The 21,780-nt window shown below is 41.9% G+C and overlaps 1 protein-coding gene across 1 annotated transcript in view; it reads right to left on the bottom strand.

The window, feature by feature from the left end:
• CDKAL1 (CDKAL1 threonylcarbamoyladenosine tRNA methylthiotransferase) overlaps positions 1–787 on the bottom strand; it is a 1,097,522-nt gene extending 1,096,735 nt beyond the window's left edge. Inside the window, exon 1 of the mRNA XM_088475853.1 lies at positions 226–787. The gene's annotated coding sequence lies outside the window, so the exon portion shown is untranslated. The remainder of the gene's footprint in view (positions 1–225) is intronic.
• Between the last annotated feature and the right edge of the window lie 20,993 nt (positions 788–21,780).

The following is a 21,780-nucleotide window of genomic DNA, read 5'->3' as shown; positions in this document are numbered from 1 at the left end:
TCTTGAACAATTGATCGTGAAACACTGTAGCTGGGAAATAGAGAGAGCAATCTCCCGGACTGTGGCTAGATGAACATGGGCCAGTCGTCAGGACCTCAGCATGTGCGTCCTGTCTGGCAGTAACTCTCTTGTAAGAGGGAAAATACTGTATGGGAGTACTTGCGGGGCAATGTGGGTGCCCGGCAGGCAGTGGGCACAGCTGCAGGACGGACACGGCGCACTCACCTGGGTACAGACTCCTTGGTCACACAGAGACACTGACACCGCTACACACCAAACTTTCCGCCAGTCCCAACAGCAGCAGTCAGCGCGCAGCAAGTTTCCCCACGTGTCCCCGCCCCTCAGTCGCACGCTGCTGTACGGTGCACGACTGCAGGCAAAATAGTGCGAAAGGCGGAGGTTACTCTTCTGACGGTGTGAGAGAGGACAAACTGAATAATCATAAAGATTTCATTGGTCGTTACTCTTCTGACGGTGTGAGAGAGGACAAACTGAATAATCATAAAGATTTCATTGGTCTAATACGACATCAGCATATAGCGAACACTGCATTGTTATCAGCGCGGAGTCCTCCAAGGGGACGGCGGCGCTCCAGTAGCGGAAGAACTAAAAGTCACAGCAGAGCAACCACTGACTTGTATTTCCACTGGAGCTGCCACAAACGAGCCCATGAAAGCGTGTAAAATGTATGCACATTAGGCGTCCAGTACAAAAGCGCTGTGTACATACATGCATATATAACGCATCACCCTGCTGACTGTTCACTCCACGCGCATCTGACGTCCTCACATGTTTACCACAGTCATGTCACCGCCCATCTCTACCGTCACCAATCATGAGTTGCCTTGTGTATGACAGGCAGAAAGCGCAGCCAATCAGAGACCTAGTAGGAGGACATATAGACCTGCCACTGTGAGGGTTAAGGTTAGAAGGAGCGGGTTAAACGCAGCGTTGATGGATGAAGCAGCGGCTCACACAGTTGCTCCTAGATCCCCGGAAGAGCCAGTGGCCGGTTCCCAGGGCAGGGCGGAGGACAGAGGCGCAGTCCGGGACCCCACCTGAGTGCTGTCTGTCTCAGAGCTTCTCTTGCTCAGTCACTTGAGTGCGAGGATAAGTGTTTCTAAGATATTACTATTATTTGTTTTCAGAGGTACTCTGCGTGAGAGGAAAGGTAGGATATTTTACAGTCTTATCTGTCAGAATGGGGCCTATTCATTATTACTTCGTTTTTACTTGAGCCTGCATTTGTAGAAATTACGTTTTGGGGCCATTTGTCATAAAGCTAACGTAGGAGACATTACAGATATCTCCTACTTACTCTTCAGCCACGATTTATCTCCAACTTACCCTTCAGCCATGATTTGGCCCGCTGTCCCCTACTTTAGGGATCTAATTTCATCAAGCTCCAAAAATATAATCATTTTGGAGCTTGACTGCAGGGGCATGTGCCATCTTCAGATGGGGCGTGCTCCTGCAACCCACTCCTTCCCCATGGGCAGTGCCAGATTAAGGTCCACATGGACCTGGAGCTGAAATTTATGAAGGGCCTATTGTTTGCCACTGCAGGGGGTGTACCACAAAGGGTTGTGATGTGGGCTGTGGGACCAGTATTGTGGAGGTGTGGCCTGTACTGTAGGGTGTGAATAATACGTACCTTCAAAAACCTCAATTTCCCTTTTAGATCAATAGTGTAATGTGAGAGTCTACAAATGAACAACGGAAAACACTCCATGTTTATTTAGGGATAGTCTGTTTCTTCCCCTGCCATATAAAGGATGACATTACACATTAAATACATTTAAGATCAGAAGATGTGATAGTAATTGGCAACATTTGCATACAATAAAATAGTTTTGTTAAAATAATACTTTTAAGTACAGTGGGTTCCGTTTTGATGGAGTGAAGCAGCAACATATCAGGGCTACCGCACAGCATCCCAGTAAACCCTTTTACAAGGCTATTCCAGCCTCAAAAACACCCCTCCACTGACCCGGCGTGTTTCCTATTACTTGGATGGACAGATTTGTCTTCACCCGACTGCGCAGACACCACGACAGGAGAAGCGTTGCTGCGCGCTGCATCCAATATGGCGCTGGACACTGAATCAGACAGGCTGTCCCCAGTGACTAAGAAAGTGGCCGTGGAAGGTGAGGGGATATCTCCCAATAAGGTATGCTGCGCACCAGATGCCCCAGCCGGATTCAGTATGATGTTCAAATCCCGACAGCGGCATCCCGGCAGCAGTGAAAATCCCGATCATCCCAAGGCAAGTATTTCCTACCCTATTCTACCCCCTAAACCTCCCTTAAGGGTGCCTAACACTCCCTTCCCCTAAACTCCCGGGGGGGAAGGTGACTAACCCTAAGTCCCACCCGGGAACTCTAAACCCCTCCCGGCTGTCCGCGCCCGGCTTACCTTTGATCGGTAAGCCGGGTGTCGTGCTCCCGGCATAGGTAAAATGACAGGCGGGATTTCGACGCCTGTTCCCCTTGCCGGGATTATACAGTCAGTGTACCGTCCGTCGGCTTCCCAACTGCTTCCCCCCTCAGCTACCTATGGGGACATAGTGGAGGCAACCAAATCCACGACGACTCCACTGCTCACACAGGCAGTAGCAGATGTCACAGGCCAGCTCAGCAGGCTCACACAGAGTATCAGACTCGGAACAGCAGTTGCTCGCAGCACAACACGAGATAGAATCCTGTAAGTTGTCTATTTCAACCCTCCATAAGGAGAACTATCAATTATGGAACAAGGTCGATGACCTTGAAAACAGGTCTAGCCGAAACAATATTTGGCTGGTGGGGGTCCCTGAAACAGTTAAAGGCGCAGCACTAGAGTACTTAGTCTGCAACACCCTACCCTCTCTCCTGGGTATTGAATCTGATTTGTAGAGACATAGTTATTGAACACATCCACAGAGTAGGTCCCACTCATAACTATTCAACTCTCAATGCCCTTTTACATGCAAAACCAGTGATTTGATGCATAGATGATTCCCTCTGTTATCATATGAATAACTAGTGGGGTAGGTTGCTAACAGATCTGTGTTTTAATTGCAGGCAAATTTCTCTCTAAATGGTGGTTATAATTTCTGTGATTCACTGTCGTTTTCATTTTCAAATCTCTGCTACGGGGATTGTACTTTTGAAGCTCATTGTTCTTCATTTCTATTTAAAATTTTGCGCGCTCTGCTACCCCCCTAATTCACTGAAAAGGTTTAAAATATATCGGTGTGTCAAATAACAATTATATTTTAATAATTAGATATAGATCTGTAACTGGGACAAAGTGCAAGGATTTCCTGTATTTCCCGGTAGCTTAAATGTTGAACATTTTAGTATGTTTACTTCATACAAGTTTTTTTTTTTTTTTTTTTTTTGTAGGACTCACTGGAAGTTTAATGTTGCACGAAGTAAGGATGTTTACACCATACTAATGAGAACATTCCCTGACCTATTCTCACATTTTAGATATTTTGTTTTCCCCACCCTGTCTTTTCCTCATACCTCCCCAGTCCGTTCACTATTACCAATCCGATAACTTGGCAGAAATTCTCTACATACAAGATCTGTACGACCAAGATTAATAAATGCCCGACATCAAAATAGGATCCAGGAATATTGGAGGCTTACACTCCCCAGTAAAGAGGAGAAAAATCTTACTCTTATCTAAACAAACAGAAAATTGATATAGCCCTCATCCAGGAACCTCATCTAATACCAACTGAGGTCCTAAAGTTCAATATGCTGGGTTGATCAGTACTCGCTTCAGCGCCGTATACCTCAAAGGCCCATGGCATTTTCATATTAGCAAAAAACAGCTTCAAATGAAAGTATTATCCTCAACATCTGACCCAGAGGTTAGATATATCCTTATTACAATCCTCTCAGATATGAGGTACGTCCTGTGCAGCATCTACGCCCCCAACAACTACTCTAAATCATTCTTCTAATCTCATATCTATACTAACCCCATTATCAAATGACTCTTCTATAATCTGTGGTGACTTTAATTTAACCTCATCTCAAGTATTAAATCATTCTCCACAATCCACTCAACACACCCACAACCCAAAATTACCCATTCTTTGCAAAGAGATTACGACTAGTTGATATCTGTAGAGCCTTATCCCCTATTTAGAGGGACTTTACATGCCTCTCTGCCGCATACGGTTCCCTCTAGAATATATTATCTCACTTTCTCACACAACCTGTTTTCAAAAGTCAGAGATGCCATAATAGATCCAATATCCGTGTCCGACCAGGCCTTAATATCGGCTACCCTACACATCCCAGATGAGCCAGGCCTGGTTAGACTCTGGAAATTCCAGTCATATCTCTCCCAGTCCCCTAAATTCCGATACCGCTTATCAATGGCCTGGGATAACTATAAAAATGATACCCTCTCACATTTTGAAAATGATCCCATTTTATTCTGGCATGCAGCCAAAGTCGTAATTCGCGGAGAAATCATATCCTTTCCTTCCGACTAAAACAAAAAATACGCTGCTCAATATTTGTCTCTTCATATCTTATTAACAGAAGCCTATCAGCAATATAAACTCACACAATCACCTCACAACAAAGATCTATACACACTTGCAAAACCCCATTTTGAAGAATTTATGCGATCAATGGGAGACAGGTATTTATTTAATATACAGCACAAATTCAGAACTAAAACAGGCTGTCTCTTATCCAACCTGCTCAATGGTACCAGACTGCCAATGATCATCTACCCCTTACAGGATCCATCTAGCTACTTGACCAAATGTAACAAAGAAATTGCTGAAGTAATGAGATCATTCTTTAATAATCTATATTCCTCCCCACAAGCCTCTGCCTCCACATCAACTGCAGATCTAGTCAGCCATTCCTCCCCCCCTCCTACTCACCCCAACTCAATTTACTGGGTCTCTCAATCTTGTCCAAACATTACGACAGAATTGGCACAATCTTTAATCTCCCCTATAACTTCAGAAGAAATACATAAGGCTTTACAACAATTACAGCCTAACAAAGCCCCAGGCCCAGATGGATTTAGCAGCGAGTTCTATAAGATTCTGCTTCCAAAAATTGATGAAATAGTAAAAGTATTTAACGCTATGCTATGTTATCTGAAATAACTCCCCCAGCCCACTTTAACTCCGCTATTCTGAAATTAATCCCAAAGCCAGGCAAACATCTATTCTTCCCAGGCTAATACCGGCCCATCTCCCTATTGAACCTTGATTATAAACTATTAGCATACCAATTAAAATTAACCTTACCTCACATTATTCATCCAGACCAAACTGGATTCATATAAGGATGGCATTCGGTGATTGCCAGAAGAGTATCAACATCTATCTCTGCGTCTGTTAATCCCTCTACTACCCCTAATAATTTAATCCCCTCCCTGGACGCAGAGAAAGCTTTTGGCATCATATCCTGGCAACACCTATTTAGCACCCTACAGAAATTCGAGTACCCAGCCCCATTTACTAAAATAATAAAAATCCTATACTACCTCCCCCAAACACAAGTGTCATGCAATGGCCACCTCTTCCCCCGACCCCCCCCCCCCCATATATATTATCCAGAAAGGCACTAGACAAGGGTGTCCTCTATCCCCCCTACTATTCGTCATCGTACTAGAACCATTAGCAATAGCTCTGAGATCCTCATCAACTTTAAGATGCATTCAGATTGGAGATGTAGAATTAAAGGTAGCGCTAGTCATGGACGATATGCTCCTTTTCATATCGGACCGCTCCTCCATTCCTGAAGTGATGGAAATTATTTCTTCCTTTGGAGCAATCTCAGGGTACAAACAACATCTCCAAGTCTGAACTGATGCCTCTGGGATGTCCTCAACCCCAAAACCCTCACATCCAGGCAATATCTCCCTTCCATATAAACACAACAAAGATAACCTACCTTGGGTCAATATCCCCCCTAATCTTTCTAACCTTTACGACTTAAACTTCACTCCAATCACTTCTAAAGTATATACAATGTTAGATGGCTGGAATTTACTCCCCCTCTCTAATGGGTCGCATAGCAGTCCTTGTAAAAGCATAATTTTTTGAAAAATATTCTCTCTGATGCAAATACTCCCTATCTGCTTAAAACCCACTGACCTTAAATGCATAAATAAAGCAATGATCCGCTTTGTCTGGCAGTCTAAAAAAACAAAAATTGCGCTAAGAAGATTACAATCTACTCACCCAATGGGTGGACTCTGAGTACCAGACTTTTCAGCTTACTCCTTGTCCATATTTCTAAGATATATTGCTGACTGGCTTCTCGAAAAATATTGCTATATGGACTACATACTTGATAAAGCATTATTTACTCCCTTTTCCTTGGTGCCCTCCTTCACGCTAAATCAAGATATCCCCCACTCATGTCTTCAACCATGATCATGATCCCCATCGAGCTTGGATCACACTCAACACAAACATTTGAAAGTAATACACTCGCTTCCCCGTATGTGCCCCTATGGGGAAACCCCTCAATTCCCCCCTCACTCTCTTAACACACATTTTCACACATGGATAGATAAAGGACTTAACAAAGCCTCAAAAGTGTTTGACCTAGGAGGCAACATAGAACAATATCCTACTATACAGGATAAATATAACCTACCACAACAACATTGTTATATTTCTCCAGACTCGTCACTACATCACCTCTTTATGCCCAGCCATTAAACCCTCATTAACTCCAGATCCTCTCCTGATAGCTACTATGAATACCTAATGATCTGTATACCTAAATATCGCTATTTAGCGTTGTAAGTCGCACAAGAAATAATTGCTTTCCAGACTGTGGTTCCAAAGCACAAAAAGTTATTATTCATATAAAAAGCATTTAGTTACACACTGTGATCTAAATACAATTAGCGCAAAAGATTATACACAAACAAGGTACAGTCGATACATACGCAAGCGCATCGGTCCCAGTTACAGTCATCAATCCTGAGGTCATCCATGAGAATGGCTATTAACTGGGATCATGATAACAATAATGTAGACTAACATAATTCCATTGGTTTTTGCTCTTGGTCTTGGTAGTACGCTGTAGTTCATAGGACAGTTCACTAGGGGTATGTCCCAATTCTCCAGACTACATTATCTTTCTTTAATGTAGTGTCTCTAGTTTAAATCAATTACAGTCTATACATTCTAACCAATAATTTCTTATATTCCATAACTTGCAGATGCATGTTGCGATCTCCTTGCAGATGGAACCAGATTTCTGCATGTTTGGTACCATTATAAATAGGTTTAGAATGGTACCAAACATGGTCTGCTTATATGCTAAACCTTAGATATCAAATACATACATTTTACATCAAAATTAATAACTTTAATATAAACCATAATGTGCAGGAACCTTTTATGAGTGCGTGTATATTTATGATATGTAAGTATCCATTGTGTGTCTACATGCAGCGTAAAAGGTGCACTGTGTGCAGGGTTTGTGTTACAGCGCAAAACATGCACTGTGTGTTTTTTATTTATAATTGCAACTGTGTATATGTGTGCACGCATTGTGGATACCCATGTCATCGTTTGTTTGTGTGTGTATATTTTATATAGAGAGATATATATATATATATTTACACACACACATACAGCTTCAAATAGTCACTGGCTACTATCAATATTACTTCTGTCTGAGCTAAAAAATGAGATAATGGAGTTTATCCTGTTCATAGATGGAACAAGCTTTGGCAAACTGTCTGATAATTTCAACAAAAGGCTTTCCTATGTTTATTCAGAATACAATTGTCAGTCCCTCTTAACCACGTCAGCATGGGACACAAGGCCTACAATTGTTGACAGCTAAACATCTGACCATTGTTTCTAAAACCACATTCTGAACTCTTTCTGAGCATATCAGTGTCTGTTATACTTCAATTGTCATACACACTGTATCTGTATGCAGAGCAAACACACAGTATCTTTGTATATTCTTATTTGTCACAAACAAGTCCACAAGACTCGTGTCATCACTGAATATAGGAAGTCTTTTAATATGTTTATTCATGATTATGGAAAGACTTTTAACAGTGTGCAGTAACACGGCAAATGCACACAACGCAAAAATAGCGCCGCGCACAATAATATTCTACTGACTATGCCAGATGGCATTGTGCAAATTATTTTTACAATTTAGGTCTCAGCCAACCATCCAGCTTTGACAGTCCACCCTTTGATAGCAAACAATACACTATCTCACTCTGTGCCATCCCATAACATTAAATAATATTCCATAGTGTAAGAATAAAAAGACCAATCTGGTCATTAAACCATCAATAATGTGTCTTTGGGAGGGACATAAAACTACCCTTATACGCACACCGTGGCTCTTGGAAGATCATGGGAAAGATGTGGGGATAGGGACTTGTATTATTAAATGTTATTTTAAATGTATTTCATGCATGGCTAAATCTATACATCATCTGATGTTACATTCTAGTTCAGGGTTGTAATGCAGTTCTTCCTTGACCTTGGTATCCATAATATCATTGTTCACCACCATCATCTTGATTTCTCCATTCGCCCTGGTACATTTTCCGCACTTCAATCCATTAGGAACACACCTGACACATAAGCAAATTACTAAGATGACGATCAGTATAATGATAAGGAGTTTACCAACAATAGTAACCGGTTCCTGGACCCATTCTCCTACGCCGGAGAACCATCTCACAGGGTTCAACCATGAGAACCACTCTTCTACCTTTTCCTCTACTTCAGCCACTGAAGCAGCATGGTTCTTCCGAAATTCCCATTTTAGCTGCAGAATTTGGTCCATCTTCCGGTCTATCACCTCCTTGGGGTCACTAGCGTTATTTGTGATATACGTGCAGCATTTGCCACCAAATTGGCTGGCCAAAGTCACACAGTACCGTCCAGTGAAAGCTGTTAAAAAAATTAACACTAACCTATGTTGCACAAGTTCATTCTTATAAGCTTGTAACTCCCTACCGGTATACCTGGATGTGTCATCATACATCTCGGTGATATTATCTATTAATTGAGGAAGGCCTTGGATATATTTAAAATTTAAAAGTACCCCGAGCGATTCTGGTGGGATCTAGTGTTACCAAAATTTAGAAACCAGTTGTTTCACTAATCAACTGCATGTATGTCACCAGGTATCATGTTTCTCTTGTCATGGTGTTCATAATGCGTATGAAGATGGTGTGTTTTTTATGGATACCAAGCCTTTCACCATGTGTAAGGGTCATAACCTCTGGAAGTATCCTTCCCAAATAACAAACCTTCGGAACTCTGAGAGAGCAACTTATACGCTTTCCTTCCACATATAAAAATACACATCATCTGGGAGTACATAAGGGATAGAATACATCATTATCGTTGAACATAATTCTATAACAAAAAATCCTACATCAGATTTTCCCATTTGACTAATACACTTTTCTTGTTGTATAACTCTGGCACAGTACCCTTCTGGTACCCTACCAACCATTTCCTTGGTGGAATCAAGTGTATATTTATACCGAAAGTATCTCCCACCTAGTCTAATGGAGCGTAAAAGTTCAAAATTGATAGGTTCATTATCAGCTCTTACTGAGAAGGTCATCGTATGGTTATTCCCAGTCACCTCCCAACTTCCTGGTTTGTTGGAGTTGGTGATGTTCAAACATAAGTGCTCTATCTACTTGGTACTGGTGGAGCTTAAAATGGGGTGGTTTGGACATAAGACATTTCCATCCAGTGCATCCCCTCTTTGCAATTCTAAAACCTCATTCAATGGGAATGGCACTAACCCTAACATTATGCTGTCCCTGAGGCACGAGAGAGCACACCTAACTGTCAGTCTGGTTTAAAACTTTGCCCACCATGGTATGATAATCCTCTAAACGATACCCACTCCAATACGTGTTTTACTTAGTCGATGAGAGATGCATCCAGCGGTGTCAGCCTATGGACCCACAAAACTCACAAATACAATAGTCCTCAGACGATAGCACTTCACACTCAGTTTCCAAAATAACAGATCTCTTAGCAATTACTGTACTGGGTTTAGTCAGATACTTCCCTGATTAGTTTAACACTTCTTTTCCAGACTCCACTCCATCAATATCACCATCGACCTCTCTCGTCATCATCTGCCCACCATTACAGAAACAGGACCTTCCGAACCAAACAAGGATCATGAGAACTGTGGAAGGAAGTAAAAGCACAAACCCAGCCCGCCACTCCATTGCTGGAACAGTGGGCTGCAAATTTCCCTATCTCAGGTTCTCACGGCAGTCTTTAACTCTCCCTGAACAAGCTCACGAATGGCAGGTAACGATACTGGATTAGAACCTCTATACACTCCTGCCTATACCTTCTAAGGATGATGCTAATTTGCATACGCAGTTTATACAGTAAATAAAGACTCCAGACTTGGAACGTGTGGTTCCGAAGCACAAAGTATTATTCAAGTGAAAGTACAGTCAGTTACACGCTATTTATCCATACACAATTCGGCGCAAAGGAATAATACAGACCCAAGTACAGTATACATACGTAGCGCTTCCGGACCGCATGTTAGGCATCAGCAAGAAACCCTTCGTCAATCAGCATTCAGCACGAAGACTAAGGGCCTGATTCAGAGGCGGACGCAAGGGGACGTTCGGCGTACGAGCGAAAAAAATGTAAATTCAAGCGCTCGCTCGTAAGTTCGCTCGTAGCTAATCTTCCACCCCAAAGTCTCCCAACCCCTCCTCTAGCTAACGAACGATCAAAATAGCGACCGTCCATCTCCTATTTTGGTTGCAGGGAACTCTTGCACAAGTCCAAACCGGAAGTAGGCCTGTCATTTATAGTTTGCTTGCTGTTTCATTCTGCCCACATACTGGAATCGATTTCTAGCAATCAGTATATTAATTAGCTTAATTGTTATTCACATCTTTGCAATCCGTTTTTTTTTACAATGTCAATAAACTTTATAATTGTTTGTGTGTCATTCCTTCCGCTGAATACGTTCGTTTGTACCAAGGGGATGGTTTTTCATAGTTCTTTTGAATGCTACTATTGTTTTGCGTAAGTTTATATGCAGATTTTGCATCTTTATTAATAATACTTAAATTAGCTAACACATGTCACTGCCTCAAGCCTATAATAATTCACATTATATTTGTGAGGGTGTAGGTCACATGTCTCAGAAATATAACAGAACGCATTGGATTGGTTATTGTATAAGTACATTAGCCAATCATATTTTTTCTGGGCCCTTTATTAAACTTTTTTTTTTGGAAAAAAATCATTGTCATCATGAGAGCAGCAGCCTTTACAAGAAGAGGACTCCTGGTCCTCACAGATGTGATGGAGCGGAGGATCACTGTTCTTCAGGCCCCCATCACAAACCAACGCAAGCGGCTCGCCTATGCGGAGGTGATGCGCCGCCTGCGATCTTTGGGCTACCGCCACAATATCTGGCAGCTGGAAAGGCGGTGGTCTGATCTCCACCGCAGGTTACCCCACCTTTTGGTGAATTTGCGTGTGGAAATTCGCTACAGTAAGTATTTTTTTTTTTTTGTTTTTAAATGTAAGCCTCCATGCATGTGCATGTTTTCCATCTATCCCTGTTTGTTTATTTTGTACATCCCTGCATGTGCATGTTTTCCATCTATCCCTGGTTTTTTTTGTTTGTTTTTTTGGAACATACCTGCGTGTGCATGGTTTTTTTTTTTTTTGGCTATTTAAATTTTGGACTGTGTAAATTGATAACAACCTCCCCGCCCCCCCCCAAAGAAAAGTATCATTTTTTAACCCTCATTTAGGGGCTGAGCGCAGAGTACGACTTAGAAGACGACGTCGTCCCCTATCCCCCACCCAATCCTTCTCTCCCCAACCTTCACCAAATTCCCCCTCCACCCCAGACCGACCGGTGCCTGAGGCCCATCCCTGTCCTATTATTCACATTCCTCCCAATTCACCCTCCCCCTCCACCCAGAGTCAAATATCCCCTTCTCAATCGGACCAGCACTGGCCCACCTCTGAGGAGGACGATGTGGTGCCTACAGGACCAGGCATCAATATGACCGGTATGTTTGCCTTTTTAACTGTTTTTTTTTTTTTTGGTTGATGTTGTCCTTTTGCCTGTCCAATTTAAGTATTTCTAATGTTTAGGATATATATCTTGGCAAAACAATGTCTAGGATGTTTTCCCCTTACACATATCCAAACACTCATACTTGTGTCTATCTATTTTACGGTACCAACAAATGTATTGTTTTTGCCTACTTCGGCTTTTTTTTGGGGGGGGGGGGGGTTTAGGTCTAATTTTTAAGTTAGTATTTAAATCTTTGTTCGCCATTACTTTATTTTTATTGAAAAATTTTGATCTTTGTTGAAACTAGTCTGATTTGTAAGTTGTTTGGTAACATAAATTAAGGTGTCAGTTTAGTAATCCCTTTTTTAAAAAAAAAAAAAAAAACAGAGGACCAGAGGCGTTTGCAAACAATGCTGGATGGATTGCAAACCTTGAGGGCCCATCTAGTCAGGATGCTTGTGGTCGTTGATCACATGGTGGCGGTCCTGCGGCACTAATATATTTTTTTTTTTGTTTAACACCCTGAAAATGTTGTGACCAATAAAATATATTTGGATTTATTAAAGTCTCATTCCTTGTCTGTAAATATTAGATTCTTTGACCTTACATAAGTCGACTATTCCAGCATGGTTTTTTTAAGTAATGTAAATGTGTTTGTAGAAGGCTCAAGTATGTAAGCTGGCACATTAAACACCTAACAATACCAATAGTTTTTTTTAAATTTTGGGGTGGGTAATGTAAATATTCTCTAAAACCTGCTTAGGCCTATATTAGAAAACATACTGATTCACCATAATACCTTTTTTGTTTGTTTTTAGCCACAAAGCATGGTGAAATACTTTACAATTTAACACATTACAGGATTAGCCATTAAGCAAGTTTGCCTTTTTTGGACCCGGTTACACTTGCTTGTAATTTACCAAGGAAAAGTCTTTAAAAAGGTTATCCAAAAATTTAATCCACACAAAAAAATAAACAAAGTGAATTTTGTCAAGCAATTAACAGTGAAAACACACTCCAAAAAACAACCAACACCAAAAATAACAAAACAACAACAATCAAGAACTGTTTGAAGAAGTAGCAGGCCAACATGAATCCCCAAATGAGGCAAAGAAATAATTGTTCCAGAAGTTATAGCCAATGTGGACACATGAAAACATTTTTTGGGATCAGGTAGTAGGCATAGTTTGTTCGAGTAATTTAATGGAATAAAAGACACCCCAAAAAAAAAAAAAAGAAAAAAAAATTACAATTGGTCATTGAAATCTTACATGTCTACATTGTGTAAATTAACATTATTAACAAAAAATTACCTAAAATATCTGGCCACCACATCATCGTGTACGGCCCCCCCACATACTGACCTCCAACCAACCTCGGGGGGGCCATCCTCAGGCAAGGCATCCTCTGGCTGCATTGGGACACCACTCCTTATGGCGATGTTGTGAAATATCCCACACAGGACCACAATTTTCGAAACCATATCCGGCAAATACATGAGCTCGCCACCAGAGAGGTGGAGGCATCGGAATCGGCCTTTTAAAAGGCCGACAGCGCTCCACCACCTGCCTGGTGGCTGTAAGTGCAGAATTATACTCACTTTGTGGCCCTGGTGTGGGTGCCAAATAAGGAGTGAGCAGCCAGGGCATGCAAGGGTAACCACTGTCTCCTGTGAAAATAAAAAAAAAAACATCAGGACCATTGTGTAACAAGCTTTGCATTGGTTGCCACTGAAGGTGTCAACTTACCCAGAAGCCACGCATCACCAGCTTGTAGGTTGTTACTCCGATATTAAATGTTGCTTCGACAGTGAAGTTAACGTGTCCTATTGGTTTATTTTTCAGCGTTAAGTCTGGTGCGCCCTTCCGCTTTTCCCCGTATTCAATTGAAAAATTAAAAAAAATGGAAACTTGGATTTGGGATTGGCGTAAAGTTTCTTGTTTTTCCAATTTAAAAATGTAAGAGCACCCCTAAATTTGGAAAAACATGTTTGAACACTATGGTTACCCCCGTTTTAGCCTATATGAAAGTGGGGGTTTAAAAGAGCCGCAGCATGTGTTTTGTTACCCACATTGAAGTGATGCAGAAGAGCACTTAGGTTATTTTTGAACATTTTTAAAGTGGGCCCATCAAATTTGGAGAAACTAAAAATGGGGATTATCATATTTTGATGTCCCTCAATTAATTTGTGTTAACATCAACATTTGGGCACCTGCCGCTATAATTAAATTCTAAAAAACACCTGCCGCATACTTGCATAATAGCCCTGAACCCATTTCCCTATTGTTAAGAAATTGTATTTAAAAATTAATTTTGGATCACCATTTTTTTTTTTGGTGTGTCCATTTTTGCTGAACCAAAAAAAGAGAGGGACACAGTTCTTTTTTCACTGACATTCTCAGGGGCGAAGGCTATTTTAGAAAAGCCTGCACCCCTAAACCCCAATTCTGCTCTTTTTTGGGGCACCTATTCAATGGAAACAACTTATCACCGTATTGGATGAAAGACTTGTTAAAAATGAGATGTCTGAGATTGAAGAGGGAGTAAAAGTAAAACCTGCGAAAATGACGTCAGAATGTCTACATTAACGCAAAAACTAACTTAAGGCACCCATATTGAATCGCCATGTTAGTGTTAAGACAAGATTTTAAACTAAAACAAAAAAAATATTAGTTCGCAAAATAATACGCTCCTTTTACAGTTCAAACAAGACACATTAGTTCGCTAAATAGTACGCTCTTTTACAGTTCAAACAAGACACATTAGTTCGCTAAATAGTACGCTCCTTTTACAGTTCAAACAAGACACATTAGTTCGCTAAATAGTACGCTCCTTTTACAGTTCAAACAAGACACATTAGTTCGCAAAATAGTACGCTACTTTTATTGGTTACACATGATTGGGCAAAGAAAATAAACATCATTACTTTGGGAAACAGATGCAAAGACAAACACATCGATTTGGAAAAATAATTAAACACCAAAAAAAGACAAATAAACCAAAGTACGAAAAAGTCACTGGGGCAAGGCCAAAAAAACTGGAAAAAAAATAGAAAAAAAATGAAAACACACATTTTAAAAAATTTACTCCGAATTTTTAAGGGGGGATTTTAAAATACTTACTGAAAAATGCAAAGCAAAAAATTTGAAAACAAAACCGAACAGAAAAAAAATAAGTTAGCAAAATTCCAAAAAAGATCACAACCCAAAAATACGCCTTCTACCAAAACAGCCAACAAACCACGACAACGCCAAACCTCCCAACAATCAACATGCCACCTCGACTGGAGTCACACCAAGCCATAAAGAGTCTTTATTTTCCCGCACAAATTAAGGACGGACAATAGGAGCGCACAATCAATGATGCGTCCGAATAATGAGAATAGGAGCGCACAATCAATGATGCGGCCGAATAATGCTGAGGCATGTATAAAACCGTCACTGAAATCCCAAATCGGTCTGCTGTAGTTGAGTCCAAAATGACTACCGAGCAGCAAGGTACTGGCCAAGAGGCGCCAGGTACGTATTATTGTTTTTATAATGAAAATGATGGTTTATCAATAATTAAAAAAAAAAAAATACAAAAAAAAATTCTGTTTTCCAAAAGGTATGGAGGATGATATGGAAGAGGCTGCTGGGCCTAGTAGGCCTACAAAACCTGGCAAAAAAAAAGGCAGCCACAATTCACAAGGAAGGAGATGGAGGTTTTGGTACAAATGTGCACTGACACCCTGCCCCAGGCCCCAAGGAATATGGGTGCAAGCCAGAAGTGGAAAATGTGGGAGGACATAGCCAGTGCTGTCAATGTGGTGAGTGAGTTGGAACGTGCAACCCGGGATGTTAAACGCCGGTAAGTACAAACTACATTTGATTAAAAAGTGTTTACAGGACAAAATACTGCAGTAATAATGCCAACTTTTTATACAACAGATGGACCGACTTCAAATATCGGCTGAAACAAAAACTTGCAGACGGCTAGACATGCAAGGGGGACAGGTGGGGGTCCCACCCCTGTGTCACTTGAGCTCACTGATTTGGAGCAGCTGGCTCGGGTGTGTGCAGGATGAGGAGGTGTTTGGCGTGTCGAACATGGATACCGACATGCCAGACTTTGCGGCTCATGTTTACCCAGTTAAATGTTGGAATGTTACCAACTCTGAAATGTTTTTGGGAACATATCTAGATTCTAATTTGACTCTTTTTTTCTCACAGAGACACAGGCGGATGAGTCTGCTCCAGAGGTGAGCGTTGGCCGCAGAATTTCTTCTGGCTCTGCAGGGGAGGAAGCAGTAGATCCGGCTGGGGACCCTGTGGAAGACTGTCCAAGGCCTTCCCCCTCGCAGGCAGTAGTCCTCACTGATCTCAATTTCAAAACAGATCAACAGACCGAGATTATGCTGAGGCAGGACGCCAATCTGTTACGGGTGGCGGACGCCCTGGAGGCAAATTCTGCGGCCAACGTGCGAATTGCTAATGCCCTGGAGCAGCTCGTTCGCCACCACATGTTGGAGCCGGCCTCCGTTCCTGCCAGAACATCAGGACCCTCCACCTCTGGCACAACAACAGCCATCCCTCCAAATGTGCCTAGCCCTATGCCTAGTCCAGAGGCCACAACATCTGCCTCTGGACAGGCCAGGCGAAGGACATCCCGGACCCGTACCAGCTCACTCCCAACCCCGCCCAAACGGCGATGACAGCACTGGCTAATTTCCCCACAATCCATTTCTGTGTTTGCCCCATATTCCTTAATGGCCAAAACCTCCCTCTCCTTTCTTGTGAATTGTTTTTAATAATTTTATTGGTTTGTGTACGAAATGCCACTTTGTTTATTTTTGTGGGCAAAAAAACAATTTATGTTTTTTTACATTTTTACATTATTTCTGTGAGTAAAAATAGAAAAAAAAAAATACAAACTGATCAATTCTCTTGTTTATTTCTTTCAAAACTGGTTAAAAGGTAATCCAGACAACAAAATGACAAACAAGACAACGGAAAGAAAAACATTTTTTAAATTCTAAACAATCAAGGGCTTAAAAAAAAAAAAAAAGATTTAAAAAAAACAAAAACAAAAACAAAAAAAATACGAAGCCAAAAAATGGTTTCTTTGGCCATAAAATATTCGCTTATCACAAAAACATGCGTACAATATTGTTGAACTACAAACCCCCCTAAAAATAAATAAAACAAACAAAAAAAAAAAGTCTGCTAATTGATTGTATGAGGCCGCAATTAGCAGCTGAGTAGTTCACCTGCGTTCGGATTTTAGCAACTAAAAACAGGCTATTAACGAAACACCTTACAAGCAGATTAACAATTACAAGATGATTGTTTATGTGGCCGCAAATGATACATCGCCACACCATCGATGAGCACGGAGAAAGCCCAAGAGACAATAGTCATTGCGGTAGACTATACCAGACCACAAGCTGAGCGAGCAGTCTTACTGAAAATTGGATCAGCCAGTGACGAATGACTTGTTCCGTTCACATTGGCCGCTCGCATCAGATAATTTATGTACGCCCAATAAACGCATCGACACGCCTGCGTTTTCCCATCTCCACCCCCAAAAAGGACAGTTCTGTCAATCACATTTGACATGTCACTTCCTGTTCGCTGTTCGACGAACTACTGAAAAATGATCGCAATCAGCCGTACGCACATGCGCACTGTTACACCGACGCATGCGTGGTTGTACAACATCGGATCGCTACGAGCGGCTCTGAATGAGGGCCTAAGACCCAGTGTTGGAGCACACATATTTATACCCCCCAGAAATAGACAACACAATAGAGAAGTTTGTTGCTGATGCTATTGGTCCTCAAGGGGGATGCATCTGTTACAGAGCATTTAACAGGCTGGTTCAAATAGACACAACCCAGCCTCCAACAACTGAGGGTCTCTGGTTTCCCGCCCATGCAACATTCTAACAGTTGTTCATATAATATACATTTTGTTGCTTGAAGTCTCTGCGGTCCATAAGTTGAGAATGCATGATGCGATCTCCACACCGATAATACCGGAATTCTGTTGAAAGAGTACGCATCAGTACAAAACCAAACACAGCTTACTTAGCATGTATAAAACCTTAGTTACCAAATCTTTATTTCACAGCATTTATACTAAATGCACAAACTTAAATCTTATACCTTAAAGCTTATGGAACCTTGTATGTGAATATGTAATGTGTGAGTATGCGGGGTTTGATGTAAAGATGCTAGTTAACTTTGAGCAGATGCGTGCGCATAAAGCTGATGAACAGCGTTTTCATATAGGATCTTATGCATTCGCTAATATGCGATTAGTTACCAGCACAATTGTGCGTATTAATGTGTTTATGAGAAATGGTGCACTTAGATCTCACTTAAACTAAGTGAACACCTAGCAGTGTGGAATGCTGAGCCTTATAGTTCCACACGCCCCCCTCTCTCAGCAGCCCCCCACCCTTCCCAGGCTCAAAAGTAAAGTCCTTTGTTCTCCCAGACTCTTGTGTAAATGCTAATTAGCCCAGCTACAAGACCCAAACCTAAGATAACACTCTTGGCTTTGAAGGTATTTTATTGCCGGAAGCCTGCTAATGTAAGGTGTGTATTCGAGCAGGGCCACCTGGAGTGAGAGCAGACGTTATATTCAGGAAGCTTGTCTACACAGGCTAGTTGTCACATGGCCATTTGCTCTGTTTAGCTAATGCAATATATCCTTTAGGGGAATTATAATAATATACACTTTATCCAGAGCACCCAAACTACGTAAAGTCGTGAAATGGGCTTTTGGTGAATCGCCGTAACTTATGGCGATGGTCACAGATGCAATCGCATGATGCTAATAGTATTATCGCCACATGTACTGAAGTGAGTTTATCTAAAATGGCGCTTAGGCGGCCATTCGCAAAATGGCGTCTTGCCGCCAGTCGCAAGATGGTGTCGCAGCGATTCAATTTTAAACTGATCTGGTCTCAGCCAATAATCCAGCTTCGACACAGGTCTAAGTTTTCTGCCTCGACTCCGCCTTGTATCTCCACCGGTTGGTTGACCTTTCTGCAGTGAGTGGAATGGACCCAGGTATCTCTCTGCCACTTTCAGGGATGTTGTACGTGTCCGCAACACTTGATACGGACCTTCCCACCGATCTTTCAGACAACCTGAACATAAGAAATTTCTGATAATAAATTCTCCAGTTCAACATCATGATAGTTTGTTTCTGGCATATCAGGTGACATCAATTTCAGTTTCTGTTGCTTCAACTGTTTACTCATTGTTATAAGATACTTTACAGTTACCTCGTTGTTACTCTTCAAATCTTCCTGTGGGCTTACAATCAAATGAGGTTGTCTACCAAACAGTATCTCAAAGGGTGACAGATTGAAAGGGAGTCTAGGAGTTGTCCTGATGCTATGAATGACTAGCGGTAAGGCTTCTGGCCATCCCAGTCCAGTTTCTGCCATGATCTTACTCAAATTATTCTTAATAGTACAGTTTACCTTCTCCACCTTAGCACTGGCCTGGGATCGGTAGGGGGTGTGAAGTTTACTGTTAATACCCATCAAATTACACATACTCTGGAAGACATCACGTGTGAAATGAGTACCCCTATCACTATCAATCATTCCAGGGATACCGTATCTGCATACAAACTCCTGTACAATCTTTTTAGCAGTGAACACAGCAGTATTAGTGGCAGCTGGATATGCCTCTACTCAATTAGAAAATACATCTGTACAAACTAATACATACTTTAGATTCCTGCAGGGAGGTAATTGGATTAAGTCAATTTGTATTACCTGAAAAGGTCCGTCTGTCAGAGGAATGTGGGATGGCTCGGTTGGTATTGTTTTTCCAATGTTCTTCCTCAAGCATGTCAAGCAGGACATTGCCCTCTTTTCGGCTTGGGAAGAGAAACTTGGTGCACCCCAATACGCCCTGACCAACTTGCACATACCTTGCTTTCCCAGGTGAGTCAGACAGTGCGCTGCCTCAGCCATGCTTGAGTAATATGCCTTGGGTGCCACCGGCTTACCTTGTCCATCTCTCCAGAGGACTCTTGCCCACATCTCTTGGATCTCCAGACTTCCTTTTCCTGAATGGAACACAAATTTTGCATCTCAATTAAATGAAAGCATCATCATCTGATCAATTGGTATATTCATTTTCAACCCGGCTGCCCTGTTATTGCCCAGTGACACCGGATCTTCTTCACATGTATGGGCTTTACACTTACTGACGGCCACTGCCTTAGGCATTTGGATAGCTGTCAATAGTCCTTTGCAACCTTGTGCCCTGTTTGCGAGAGATGAAGCAATAAAACTAATCAGAGCACAACAACAAATAGTCAACATATTGCATTACAACAGATCCATTGACATGTTGAAAAGATTGTAAACAGCCGTGTAAAGCCTGGGAGAAGATACTAGGGCTGTCTATGAAACCCTGGGGCAATCGTGTCCATATGTATTGTACCCCCCCCCTGTATGTGAAGGCAAATAGGTTACTGACAGTCAGGATGAAGAATTTAACACTGATCTGGTCGCCCCTGTGTCTACAAGAAAAGATGTTTGGTACCAGCTACATCAACTATCATTACAGGTTCTTCCCTAGTATCCCCAGTTAACTTGACTGGCTGTAGACTACAGGTGTGACCTGACCTAGAGTTGACCATCTTCCTCCAGCAAAGCATTCACTGCTACAATGTGAGCAGGTGATGGCTGGAATTGTCCTGACTGTGGTGGGTGTCCCTTCTGTGGGTATCTCTGTGTTCCCTGGTTTGGTGGTTCCCACTGTCTAGCTTTACAAAACCTACTTATGTGCCCGTCCTTGTTACATCTATAACACCATCGTGGTTGACGTGAATTGAAAGGTTTTTGTTGGGAGGGTTGGGGAGTGTGGTTGTGTATGGGGATAAGGGTTTGGCGGTTGTATGGGGTGAGTGTATTGTGGCTGTGTGTGATAAGAGTGCTGCGGTGTTATTTGCATTCCTTCCAGAGCTTGAATACTAACAGCCATTAGTTTCTCGTTCTGCATTTCTCTCTTCCCAAGGATGTTATCATGTTCAATTGCAGATTCCCTGAGTGTGTCTACCGTAACTCCCCTCCAACCAGGAAGTGAGGTCTGAACCCTGGCCTTTAGAGTGTCTTTAAGACCATCCATAAGCCCTGTGATTGTCATTTCCTTGTGGTGTGTGTTTACAGGCCCCATAATACCACTCGCCATCTTTGTTGGTTGGCTCATGAGCATTACCTAAATCTTTTACAAATCTCTGGCACTTTGCTAGTTCTTTCCTAGGGTCAGGGAAATCTGTCATTATGGAATGTAGTTCTGCTCTTGTCCATGGACAATGCATCGCTGCATTCCTTGTGGCCACTAGACCATGTGCGTCCGGATTCCCATTGGGAAGTTATTGTCCAGACGGGATGGATGCTTGCCACACTGCTACCTTTGGCCTGATTACCTGGTTGAGGGTTCAGCCTACTACTACTACGTATGGTATTAACAACCTCCGGAACTGTTACAGCGGGTGTTAATACTTCCTTCACTGGTGGGGCTACCTCCATTTCTGGTACTAGCAGGGCAGCTACATGTGCTTGTTGTGATGGTACATTTAACATTTGGGCAACATGGGAAAGAGCTGACATTACAACAGGTTCATCATCTGCATCGAAAACATGTTCTTTATAGTTGCTTAGGAGAGGGTACAAGTTACTTATTAAATTTTTATAATTTTTG

This window comes from Taudactylus pleione, unplaced genomic scaffold (assembly GCF_031769625.1).
Source record: "Taudactylus pleione unplaced genomic scaffold, aTauple2 ptg000179l, whole genome shotgun sequence".
In the NCBI taxonomy this organism is placed as follows: domain Eukaryota; kingdom Metazoa; phylum Chordata; class Amphibia; order Anura; family Myobatrachidae; genus Taudactylus; species Taudactylus pleione.
This window is presented reverse-complemented; position numbering and strand designations above follow the sequence as displayed.